The following is a 13,898-nucleotide window of genomic DNA, read 5'->3' on the forward strand; positions in this document are numbered from 1 at the left end:
CAGTGTAGTTTCCCAGAGATAAGCTTAAACAGGTTTTCCAGCACATATTCTCTTTAGTTCATCCTCTTGACAATGATATTTTTGTTTGTGCTGTAACTTTTTCCAAAAGGGTGGGGAGGTATGTTGGAAAACTAGTCTTCTGATGGCTAGCTATGCACTGAAGCATTTATGGACAGCAATAACAACAACTAGCATTACTTAAATTACCTCATATACAAATTCCCCAAAAAATCAGATTACACTCTCATGGCCTAATCCTGGCATACAAAGCAGATCTTCGTTCTGTATTTCTTAAAACTATCTTTCATGGTTTAACTTGACAAACAAAGCTCTATTACGATTATGGCTTTTATGTCTTTTATGATTTTAGCAATCTTGTTTTATATAATCATGTTCAGGTGGCATTTCATCTGGCAGATATTGTGCCAGTAACACAAAGAACTCTAGTTGAATTTCTTTTACCAATTAAGAGAGAGTTCCTACATGCTCCAAACATTCATCTTCCTTGATATGAAACCAGAAATTTCCTGTGTGAGTTGATTTCCCACAAATGATGATAAATGATTCTGATGGGTAATCAGGTAAACAAACATTTTAATTTAGTGCAGACATGGTCCTATGTTATTTGAATAATCGTCTTAAAGAACAAGGACATGTAGTTTTGTCAGAACAAAGTGATGAAAATCTCAAGTGTCACTCTAAACTACCACAATTTACACAGTAGTGTTAAATCTCAGTCTTCATCTTCTGTGAAAAATATCAGTGGTTCAGGTGTAGAGACACAAGCAGAAATACAAAATGTGGATACTTGGTGGAATCATAATGAATGGGGAGGCATCCATTATGTCTATTTCCATTCTGATAACATTTAAACATGCCACAAATTTTATGAGACACGATGTCCCCTTAAAAAGCCCAGTCTGTTTACTTAGGTCTGTTTATGGCCTTATGACTATGGCGACCAGGAGAGCAGGAAAGAAGCTTATTTGTATAGCTCCAAATTCATGAAACAAACTGAAAAAATCCATGTAAAAAAAAAAGAATTGTTTACATAAATATCAAATGAACTCAGCACTGCTTTTCAGCTCTATGCATTTCCTTTCAAGCAAGAATGCTTTCTGCAACTGAGGAATACAGATCTGATTCCCTCTGATGTTTTCTGAGCTACAAACACAGCTGCACAATATTAGAAGTGCATTAAAAGTATGGTGTGATACCAGTGTTGGGCATGTGGACACTGAAGCACAAGTGTGCATGGAGCTTCTTATATTGCTGGATTAACTCATAATGTTGAATAAGTTTTCTTTAATCATAGCAGTTTGTTTTAAGGCCATACTGTGGCCTTTTTTGTTTGATTGATTTGTTGATTTTCATTTGTATGGTTTGTTGTTGATAATGGTAGTGCTTTTTTTCTTTGAATGCTTATCCAAATTTCTCCAATTTATCCAATTATTTATTTATTTATAATTTATCCAATTAATTTATCCAAATCAGGTTGAAATCACAAAGCAGAGTGTGATGTGTGTTTTCAGCCCAGACATTTAGAGGATAGATAAAATAATAATGTGTTACACAAGGATTTTATAGATTTGAATATTAAAGAAGAAAGGCATGAAGATTAACATTTAAAAATATATATTATTAAGAAATTAATATGTTCTTATGAATTTCTGCATTTCTAATTCCAAAATACAAAGAATGTATATTTAAGAATAACTGAGAATACTAATAACATTATAGTTAAGTCTGAGACAACACAGAAAAAATGTTGCAGATGTGACAGTTACTGAGATGCTTCACAGATTGGAGGCATCTTTGGATTATTTCCTCCAGCACTTCTGAGAAATAAAACAGAAACCAAAATGTGGCGACAAATAACAAATAACAGGAAGACAGCCTTCTTGTGTTTGTAGATCTGCTCTGCCATAGATCATCTCCAGTTCTGACTTTACCTCATAAAACGGGAAATAAGAAAAATAAATGGCACGCAAATTTAAGGCAAAATTACAGCATGTAGCCACAGGCCTGCATGGGTTTACAGCCACCCCTGAGAGCCTGGGCTGTCTGCCTCCTTTTGTGCTCAGACCTTCAGTATTTATTTATTTATGTACGACTTGATGTGGGGAAGAGGATTTGTCACCCAGTCCTTCTCTGCCCCCTTACACCCCAACACTGTGCAGAGCAATCCCACAGTGGGTAGGAACTGCTGCTCTGACACGACTTTGGCCCACAGGAACAGGAATTGTTCCTCCTCTCTTCCCATGCACTGCAGCACAGGGCAGAGGCCCTGCAGTTATACCAAGTTGCACCCAGGTAGTAGGTTGAGCACGGTGCTTATTCTATATTGGATAGAAACAGTCTTTAAAAGAGACTGTCATTTCCCTGTAGAGGCTGCAACACCCTCTGATGCTTCTAGGGACCAAGTCTTATCCTGTTTGTAACAGAGCTTTTAAGGAAAACAAGGCTTAGCAAGCTAAACAAGGCTTTAGTGTCACAAATTCAAACAACTTTACAGGAATTCAAGCAGCAAATCCCTGTGCTTTGCATTGAAATTACTGGAAGTACAGATAAATTCATATCTACAGCAGATATAATTCTGTGTTGATTACAACTTCACATTAACTCTCCTTATGAACATCATGTCAGTTTAAGCAAGGAGTTTTCATAATCTGCAGAACAGCTAGCTTTGTAAATGCTGCATAATTTGCACTGAGGAGCTGAGCTAAACCTACACTCTATGAGTAGATCACAGTCAGGATTGGTCAGGTTTGTGGCTCTGTGTATGTGTGAGTGGTTTGACTGACTCAGGGAGTTCTGTTTTAAGATACAGTCACCGAGTTGAGAAAAACGAACAAATCTCTAAAAGCTGCTGGGGGAAAATAAATAAATAAATTAAAATGCCATTTCTGTTATCGATTGTCCCTTAAACTGTGGGTGGCAGTAGTGACCAGGGAGAGGGAATTCTTGGTAGCCTCCTCCACAGCCCTGACATCCAGTGAATGTTTCTGGAGGAGGCAGCACTAATTGCTGCCCCAAGACTGAAAGGCTGAGCTCACAATGGATAAACACATTAGTTTGTAAATGAGGGATTAAGTCAGGAGCCCATGCTAACAACCCAGTTCAGCAACTCTACAATCACCACAGTATGATGGTGAGTAATTCGTGATGTTTGCAAGCCTTAGCTCAGTTGCCCTCTAATTGACTGAATTTCCTATTCTGGGTAGCTGTGATGGTATTTGGAATCGTTCTCTAAGAGGATCTTTGAATAATGCTCCATGTGTCATGGCACATGTGGCTGGCATTCCTGACTTCCATTTCTAGCTTTCCTCATTTAGATGATTTATGAGTTTGTGTATATCATTCTCAGGCATAAGTGGGTGCCTGTTCTTTTGCTGATTCATACTCCCTCCATTGTAAGTAAAGCTATGCCCTCGGACTGCCTACATTATCCACAGGCTTTTCTTGCCTTGAACCTGAATTCACAGGAAAAAGCATAGCTGCTCAGAAATTTCCAGCCCTAGAAAATTCTTCTATGTTTTGTCTGCCTGAAATGTATGTTGAATATTTTCTGAACAAACAGGTGTTACAAAGCGTGACTTCTGTGGCACAATCAGCATTCCCACTGTCCTGCTGGTAAATAATTGCATGACAACTGGGGCAAAGTTGAAATTTGTTGGAAGTGAAGATGCCTTTGATTTGCCCACTCCAGTGCAATATATACAAAAAGATTACAAGGTCACCTTTAACATTTCAAGTTCTGGTTAACTATGATTTCACATGCTGATTTCTAATAATGATTAAAATACAATGACTTTTTTTTTTTTTGTAAGGGCATTATGAAAGTGCAAGGCGGTGTATGGAACAAGTATTTCACAGTGAACACCAAATTCCTGCACTTGTAACGAACAAAGCATTCAGTGAATGATCCATAAAATATGCTACATTTTCCACATATGAAATGCAAATGCATTTTTTAGAAGCAATTGAGGTTTCCAAGACCAGTGAGGGAATTCCCCTCATCAGCTTTGGAAATCTCAATCAACATGTCAGAATCAGGTCGTCTAATGCAGTCATACCTCGCAACATTTCTCATTTCCCAAAACTTATAGAGGAGCTGACTGTGACAGAGGAGTGCAAGATGGTTTACTTACGGGGTTTTTTTGTTTTGTTTTGTTTTTCTTCCAGTGAATCAATCCCTCTCCTTTGTTCAAACTTTGACCTTTTGCTTCTAAGACTTGCTGAAATCACCAGACCTCATAACCTTCTCAGACCACTGGAATGAATAATAGTTTAAAATCAGCTTAATGAACTTGAGTAACACTTCTGGTTTGCAAAAGAACTATTACCTAAAAATGGGCAATCTAGAGTGATCTGCAAACTGAATTGTGAAAGTTTATTTCCTTCTGTGCTGAAGGTGGTTTAAGTGATCAGAACAGGGAAGAGGAACAAACTAAACTGAATTTACCACTCCTCATGCATGGAGGGCTTGGATTTTTTAGAAGTGTGCTCTATGGGTCATACTCATGCAGAGCTCAAAGTAAAATGTCCACTGACAGCAGTAGGAACAGTGTGAAACTCTACCGTACAATTTACTGATATGATCTGCATGTGAAGAATAGAACAAGGACCCAGCTCCCATGCCAGGTAATTCATAGCCTAGATGAAGCAAGCAGAGCAAAAAGATTTGCAAAGGAGAATCATTAGAGCAAAATTCACCCAGAAGTCCAGACTACAGACTTACTAAACAGAAGTGAATAATATATATAATCAGACAGAAACATTTTAAAGGAAAGCTAATAATAGATTTTAATTCCTCAAAGAATAGACACTCAAAAAGTATTAGATGCCTTTCTACTTACATTGAATATTGGAATTTTAAGAAAGTTGTTTGGAAATGTCCATTATAAGAATATATGTAGTATGTATCCCGCTATTTCAGAGTCAGTCAATGGGCACAAGACATATTTTTAAATGAAAGATACAGGACACTTCTTTTCAGGACATTCTACCCTGTCCTATCCTATCCTATCCTATCCTATCCTATCCTATCCTATCCTATCCTATCCTATCCTATCCTATCCTATCCTATCCTATCCTATCCTATCCTATCCTATCCTATCCTACCCCATCCCATCCCATCCTATCCTATCCTAATCCTATCCATCTATGCCTGGCCATATGTCACTCTAAAGTAGGTTGTAGCCTGCTGTTTGAACATACATATAACTCTCTGTGAACATCTGTTTTAGCTCATTTACAAGTGATTTAGTTCAGCTCTTTAGGTGAGCCTTTTAGTTGTGTGAAGAGAGTTAGATCCATTCTTTTTCAGGAATGTAAGATGACTTACTTTAACTGACAACTGGGCCTAAACATATTGCTCCAAACTGTTAACTCCATGGTAGCTGGTAGTAGTAACTTTACAAGAAAATTCTTTCCAGCAATGCTATTGTCTAATTTACTAATTAGACTAATTAATTTACTAATGATAGCAGGTTTAGGCTTTTCATGGGGAGGCAACTTTAGTTATGACCATGGAGACTGTACAGTAAACAGACTGATGGTTTACAGAACTATGTTCCTGCTTCCTTAGAAGACAGCTGTTTTCATCTATGTCCAGATAAAGATGACAACAAATTATACATGCCTTTACTACCATCTATGAGGTCATATAGATCCATCTTAGCCAACCCAACTTAAAATATGAAAACACATGTTGGAAAAACTGTATGTTTTTTGTTTACTTACTGTCAGAACTTTAGCAAATCCATAGTGATAGAAAATGGTGCAAGAAATGGCTATTTATATGATAGTTTTGTCAGCAGCATTGTTCATACACTAACCAATAAGCCAGACATGAGACAACTGGAGGAATACTTTTGGAAACCATTTTTGCCTTGAAGTAGTATTATTTTTATTTATTTATGAAATGGCAAATGAAAAAAATGTACTTTCTTGCTATAGTTCTTTTTACCTCTGTTATTTTCACTCCTTGTTTATTCTTGTTATAGATAGGTACTAGTGGCACTTTAAGCAAGCTCACACTTTTTTTCCTGTGTCTAAATACTGGAAATTGTAAAAAATGTTTATTATGTGGTACCTTTGGAATACTAAGGGTTACGTGTCTGAGTGGGGAGTGCTCAAAAAGCTTGCCAACTTCTCATCATTCCCAATTAGTCAGAAGAGCAAATGGCATAGCTGTGGTTTAATTAAATTTATGAACCAAAGAAACATCCTCATGCCTTTGCCCATGTCCTTCATGGGGTTAAAATGTCCTTTTAAGAATAGCACTATTTTTGAAAGTGTTCACCTCCTTTGAAGATGGTTATGTAGGACAGGTGTAACCCTTGCTGGAATACTCCCCCTTGGAATACTCGTCTCTTACTTTCCACTGTAGCATATTACTTCATCAGATCAGATACCTGATGGCTAATTTTGATGAGGTCCCATCCTTTCTTATCATCTCCCTACTGCTTGTGGAGTTGATATGACTAATCAGCGTGACTGATGATATCTCCTGACCTAACAGTGACTTAGCGTATTTACTCACATTTTTTTCATGCTGTACAGAATTTATGAAACACTTAAATGCCGGCTGACAGAAAGTGGGGCCCAATGTTCAGAAGAGACAGCATCTGATTCAGAGATAAAACTGATCTCTGAATGGAGCAAGTTGTGCTCCTTGTTCATACTCATGTAAACCCAGAATAATCCTATTAACAGCAGTGTAAACCAGAAAGGACTTCAGATCACTGTACTCAACTGCTACTGTTTACGTTTCCAGGACTGCCCACATTTTCCTACTCACTTTTGGTTATTATTACTATTGTTTTGCAGTGAGTCACTTTACCTCCTAACTTTGTGTTTTCCAAGTGTGAGCTAGAAGATGCATTTTAAGAAACAAACAAACAGACAAACAAATAAGCATCGTCATTAGGAATGTGAATCAAGAAATAAGAGGTACTTCTCATTAATGATTTAAAATATTCATTTACTAAGAAAGTGGGAGGATTTACTTCTATCTAGTAATTTATAGTTAATTACACATGCTAAAATACCACTTACACTTAAGGTGATGTTCTGAGTTATTTCTGTAACTATGTAACCTTCATTTGTTGTGTGCAATGTTTCTAATGGGACTCACAGTATTCTCAGGAAATTATGGGCTGAGCTTTGTGCCTTTCAGAAAAAAGAGAAAGAAAACAAAAACAGGTAATTAAAAGTACCATCAGCGTAAGAAAATTCTTGCACTCTCACCTGAGCAGGCTTAAATTATGTTGCTGATGGTATTTACAAAACATCTGTGGCAAGTACAGTGTGTCTGTGCTAAAGCCAGTGAAGCATACAATGAACAGGACACAGTCACATGACAGTTGAATTCATTCCAGTTTGTACTCTGGAATTTTTTTTTATTTTTTTTTTTCACTCAGATGATTGCAGTGACCAACATGTGATTCAGAGTGAGAAGCACTCGGGTCAGGCCTGCAGAAGCTGGTGGCAGAATGCCTAAAAGCAGTTCAGACCAGGAATGTTTGTGTGTGGTAGTTCAGAGAGTGTCACATGCACATAGATATAACTTTTGAAAGCATGCCAGTGCAGCTGGGGTTGTTTCATGCTGACATACTAACAAAGTGTTCTGTTGAATGGTAAACCTTATCTTGAGATAACACCTGAAAACTGAATAACCCTTGTCACTGATGTAGCCAGTTCTTCCCTTCTTCCAACATCATTCCAGGTGCTGGGTGTCCTGAGCAGAGACATCTCTTAGAGCAGAGCTCTATTTCTCAGATATTCATTAGTCACTGCAAAAGAACTTCCTTGTATTACTTAAACATACATGTACATGCATTATACTAATACATTACACCGATGTCCTTAACTATTCAAGTCGACAACATATTTTAAGATAATGTCGCCATGATAAAGCAATTACAAAATGAGAGCTCCTTAGGAGCACCGCAGTTGCTCTGAGTATGAGTTAGGCCACAGCTAAGTCTATGCAGGGTTCCCCATGCATTCACCCTTCACACTGCCTAGTTTTAGTGCACTGTTAACCCACTGCTTTCTTATTCCCTGTGTGACTCAGATCCCCCTCAGCTTTAACACCACTTTCCAGGGAAGACTGCAACAGCGTTTAGCAGAGAGAAGCCGCTGGCTATGTTGCCATATGCACAGCAGGTGCAGAAACAGTAACACAGCAATCTGGGAAAGGCTTTTTGTTTAGATGCCCCCAGCTGAATTGGCAATAGAGATGTCTTCAAGTGCTTCTGTCTTTCTGACTCATCTTAGCCAAACTATTTTGGGTGTTCTCTGAAAATAGCAGTTGAAAGCTACTGAAACCATTCATCTGACAGCAGCAGTTTCTTTTCTTTTCAGAGACAAACTTTGCTGTCCTGTCAAATGTCAAGGGTAGAAAATCCTCACCCAAGTATTTGATAGAGCATTGAATTCTGGGGCTTCACATATTATTTAAAACTCCCCCACATTAATCAGACCTTGGATTTAGGAAGATCATTAGTATTTAAAATAATGTCCAGCCTCCTTGTCATTAAGTTGTCCTTCTGAAGGAAGTCATTCATATTTATATGGAACATATAAATAAACACAACTTAGGCTAGACTATTTAGGGAAGTGGAGTTGACACACAGCTGTACCAATGCTATTACCTTTCTGATAAACACTTGTGAAAAAGCAATAACTGTAGGCAAAAAGGCTCAGTGATATGAAAATAAAGTGCAGATCCTCCAACCATGAAACAGTTTTTTCCCCAATATTCTGCTGCATCTTTTCTGTTTCAGACATGTGACCGTCTCAGCAGATCTATGATGCTACTGCTGAACTCTGTCTTTGGCAGGAGTGAGGAAGTCAACTGACAATATACCACTGTCATTGTGTTTGTATTACATCTGTAGGGTCATGCTCAATCTAGTGGGGGATTAATAAGAGAAGATATTGTCTTTTTTTTGTTTGTTTGTTTTTCTTTTCTCTCTCCTCTCCTCTCCTCTCCTCTCCTCTCCTCTCCTCTCCTCTCCTCTCCTCTCCTCTCCTCTCCTCTCCTCTCCTCTCCTCTCCTCTCCTCTCCTCTCCTCTCCTCTCCTCTCCTCTCCTCTCCTCTCCTCTCCTCTCCTCTCCTCTCCTCTCCTCTCCTCTCCTCTCCTCTCCTCTCCTCTCCTCTCCTCTCCTCTCCTTTTTCCTTTTTGTTTGTTTGTTTGTTTTTAATGAAGAACCTGGTGCAAATCATCAGCTATAGTTGTTAAGCCAACTTTTCCACCACTTCTTGGGCACAGAGAAGCAAACAATGCAGAAACAGGAGCATGAGGAAAGCTGTATGTTTAAATGCTGATAACAAAATTTTTTTTGTCACTGATTTGAAAAGCTGGTTTTCTAGACATTAATAAGCAATGATTTCTAATTGATAGGAGTTGTTGCAGCAGTTCATTCAAGACCATGGCTCTAAATAAATAATTAAATATTCCGGCTTTGAGTCAGGGTACTTTTGTAAAACACCTGTGGGTAGCATTTGGTGCATATTACTTAAAGAAACTTTTAAAATATCTCTTTTGCTAGTCATAGTCACCTGCACATTTATCATAACATTGTGAAGAAGTTAGAGAACTCCATGTGAAACTGAAATGTTCACTGGATTGTGCACATATTTATTTGGTTTATACTGGTAATAGTCATTTATAGTTAGGTATTTTGATAGCAAGGTTGTGTTTGAAAGGAGTAAAGAAAATAAGATAGTTCCTGAATCTGTTTATTAGAAATCTGAGGATAGACATTGATTATGGTCTTCAGTTAACCAACAATAATATTACTGTGCAAAAGGACATCCAGCCCTTCACAGCATATGATTTTTTAGGTATTTGCTTAGCTTTCTTTGCAGTACTCCATAATCCACTACACCTCCAGCTTCCTTTAATAAGTCTTGCAGCTCTAGAATCCAATTCAGCTCATTCAACACTAGACATCTAAACTACATTTTGTCATTTCTGTTGGATAAACACAACCTACAGCCCATTCAGTACAAATGTGTTCTAGATCACAAATTTGGGTGTAGATATTAAAAACGTAAATGTCACAAATTAGGTAAGATGAATAAATTGCCCTTGTGAGTGACCCCAAATTGATCCTATGGATATCGATATGATGTTCAACAATATTTTGAGGAAATACATTTGAAGAACATTTATTTATCCTGTTCTAAATGTATTCATAAACTCCTGAAATACAACAGGCAATCCAGTGAGATGGAAATAATTTAAGAATTGAGAATAATTTTTTCTAAGAGAACAAAAAATAGAGAACTTCTAGGGATCTAAAGTAAGGTTCCTCCCTGAAGCAGCAGCATTAATGATATAACGTTTCACAGGAGATTAGGGAATCCAATTCATCCCAGAAAAGTCCAGGGTAAAATAATTAAAAAAAAAAAAAAAAAAAGTTTGTATTTGGTCCATAATTTTTTTAATTTCCAGATGTACTCATTGGCCTAATAGGAGAAGTTGTCTCTTTCCAGGAACTTGGAATCAGAAGAAACATAGAGAAAATTATTTCCAGGAAGTGAACATTTCCAGTTTCCAGGAAGCAAACACTTAGGATGACACAGTGGATATACTATCTGAGTGAATCATTTTGCCAACTATCTGCTGGTGGAAGTGAAACTGTGGGGAGGATATGCACGTAGCATGATTTGGCCCTGAAATAGCATGAAGAGTCAACAGCTTGGCCATGATACAGTTAGTGCAAATCTTTCCAACAAGGGCAGTGTGTTAATGACACATCTTTCATGAAGGATTTTCAAAGTGCTTTCTAAAAATTCATTAACAGAGCCACTCAGCACTCAGCTTAAATTAGGTTAGTCTGGGATCCCTTCTTCAGCAACAAAATGTAATTGTTGTCATTGTGATAAAATTGGGAAAATACTTCAGGCCTTAATCTTGTTTCACTTATGACTGTAGGAATTTTTTATTGTGTTCTCCCGGAAATGGCACAGATATAAGGACTGCCTGTAACCTTCCCAAGGGCCTCAGCTATCACAGTCTGTTCCCAGCTGAAGGCAAAAAGAAAGTCTTACCGAGTTGGCATTTTTCCAGAAATGAAGATAGTTATCATTTGTCCTGGAAAATAAAATATGCCTATACAATAACTGTAACTGTCACAGCCTCCACTTTATATTCCCTTTGAGAATTAGCACTTCTGTGCCTCCTACAAACACAAAGCCTATAAAACTTGTCCTGGAAGCCACTACTAGTAAGTAAGTCCTTGAGAAGTTCCCAGAAATAAATTATGTAATCCAAACCTTTTCTGCAAACCTGCTCAGATCAAGACAAAAATTGTCCTAATTGCAAATTCACAAACAGACTGCCCTGAAGTATTGTTCTTTAAACATAATTCTTTTTCCTGAATGAGAATACTGAAGATACATAGAAGAAAATCTGTAGTTTTCTACAGTTTTCTAATTGTTAAAATCTTAGCTTTCATTGTGGAGTCTGAGCAACAGCAAAATTCTGGTCAAAATGCCTAATTGACAGTTCTGATGCAGATTCCAAAGGCAAAGCAGGGCTGGGTAAAATTTTCCTCCAGGAACAGAGTTGTCTCATTTGGTTGATTTCAATTAACAACTTCCTTGAAACATTGTTGACCTTTTTGGCATAGTACACTTTCAAATGAAATGCAGGATGCCAGTCTAATCCACTCAGCTCCAGAACAGTTTAACCAGTACCCTTAGGGCACACATCCTGTGACTTGATTTAATCTTCTGATCAGAGGAGTGTCACTTGATGTGTTAGGTACTTGAAGACTTAGGAGGCCCTTGACCTTTTTCACAACTATAAGACTTCCTTGTCCTAAGAACATAAAGAGTGATGATGAAAAAATGATTTTTTGGCATTTTGTTCATTTTATGAACAGAATGCAGATAAGAGATAGAAATGTCTGCATTCTTCGAAAAGCATTTTAAATTTAAAATTAATTTTAAAATTAAGACTACGTTCTCAGAATAATCTATAAAACAATAACTATTTATTACTGCTACATTACTTTCAAGTAACCTCTACTGACTGTGCAGTGAGCTGAGCATTTACAATCCCATGATAGAAATTTTTGCTATTTCTCACAATTTGTGCTGATCAAATTGGCTAACTGCTTTCCAGGTGTAAAATTTTCTCTGATGTTCCTTCAGACTGTAGTATTTTTCAGGAAATAAAAAATATATATTTTTTTCATTTAGCCAATACATATGGTGAATTTCTTGCAATTTTCTATTTGAGGTACCTGGTAATGTAAAAATAGTGTAAGTTCTGTATGATTAAATAGATGTCTTTTTTGTGTGATTCTGAAGAGCATTATAAAAAATGTAAGTGTCCATATTTCTCTGACAGGTACACATAAATTAAATGTTTCAGCCACTGTTCTGAAATTGAACCTCAATCAGTGAACTCACAGTATTACTGTGTTCTGTCCACTCAGAACTCATTCTCACACATAGAAATTGTAGATTTATTGGGAATAAACAAACAACTAAATAAATAGATATACAGATAAATTTGAAAACACTTTCATCTTGTGTATCATGATTTCAAGTTCAAATTAGCTGCCAAAAAAGCACTATAATATGGACCCTCAGTGAAGTCAGGAAGTACAGACCTGGTCCTAGATTTCAGATTGTCCAAGACATAAATGCTTCTGCCTTTTAGGTGTCAGAAGTAGAGATTAAGATTAATCAGGACCTTTCCCTCAAACACTCAGGAAAGTATATATATACATCTTCAGACTGTTTTAGTCTTATTAGTTGCAGTAAACAGCATATTTTTAGACTAAGAAATTAAGTTTATGGGATTACACAATTAATGAACCTATCAACTACTTTCAATCCATTTCAAGAGTCAGGTCATGTCTCTAAGCGCTTAATTACTATTACAAGCTTGAGCAATATATGACCCACGGCAAAGGCATGAACAGAATAAAGCCAAAGAAATCCATCCAGAAAGGTTGAGTGATTTGTCCACAGATGCACTAACTACTGCAAAGCAAGAAGTAAAATCTAAATTACCTTTAACAGAGAGATTTTATTCAAAAAGCTGGCATATTCAAATAATATTTTTTAAGTTATACTTTTTGATAAAATTATTTCAAATATGTTTTAAGGGCTGAGGTTTTTTTTCTCCTCTCACGTTTACTGATACTATTTCAGTGCTTAAAATTCACACATCATTCTGAATCTGTAAAATCATCTTAAATATAACACTAAATAATTTTGAAAAAAAACATCCTCTAAGACTCTCTAAATGACTGCCTTTTCATTTTAATGGTAATCAGTTACCTAAGAAATCTCAGACTGTTTCCAGGCTTGGATATAACACTCAGTGCTGGTAATAGATCTTGTAATGATTTACTCATTCATTCATTCACTCATTCATCCATTCATTCTCTGAGGTTTCAGTACTCATGGCTTAGACCAGACTTGTTTGTTAGCAACCTGAAATCCTAGTGATTAATGAAAATTATTCAGTACCTATGGAGAGGTCATTCAATTTCTACATTATTTTGTGATCAGTATCTGTAATCTGAACTGATGTTCATCAGTTTGAAAATAGTTTCTCTGTAGACATTTTATATTTTATTTATCCATTAAAGGTCCTATCCTATTTCTCCCAAAGACCAATTTCACATTTTTGATGGTTTGGTCCAGGAAATAATGCTCTTTCCTGTGTACATATGCTTGTCTGTGTTCTCATGGTAGAGTGTCAAGGTATGGCTTCATCTGGCATTGATATGTTTACCTTTGTCTGCCACAAGTCTCATACTACAGCTGTGATGCTATTTTTTGCTATGTCCAGATATCCTTGATCAGTGCTATATAGGGACTTGACACAAGAGTGAATCCCAAAAGAATTGCATTG

General features: G+C 36.9%; 1 long non-coding RNA gene across 2 annotated transcripts in view; it reads left to right on the plus strand.

Annotated features, from left to right (window-relative positions):
- Positions 1-3,007: 3,007 nt before the first annotated feature.
- LOC107308264 (uncharacterized) overlaps positions 3,008-13,898 on the plus strand; it is a 45,765-nt gene continuing 34,874 nt past the window's right edge. The window contains exon 1 of one of the 2 annotated variants that reach the window (XR_014934976.1): positions 3,008-3,151. This is a non-coding gene — a long non-coding RNA (uncharacterized LOC107308264). Of the gene's footprint in view, positions 3,152-6,849; positions 6,958-13,898 lie in introns of those variants that run through there. The other variant, XR_014934979.1, reaches the window with a different exon arrangement.

The sequence above is a fragment of the Coturnix japonica genome, chromosome 1 (genome assembly GCF_054131305.1).
Source record: "Coturnix japonica strain WE chromosome 1, WE-NBRP24, whole genome shotgun sequence".
NCBI lineage: Eukaryota > Metazoa > Chordata > Aves > Galliformes > Phasianidae > Coturnix > Coturnix japonica.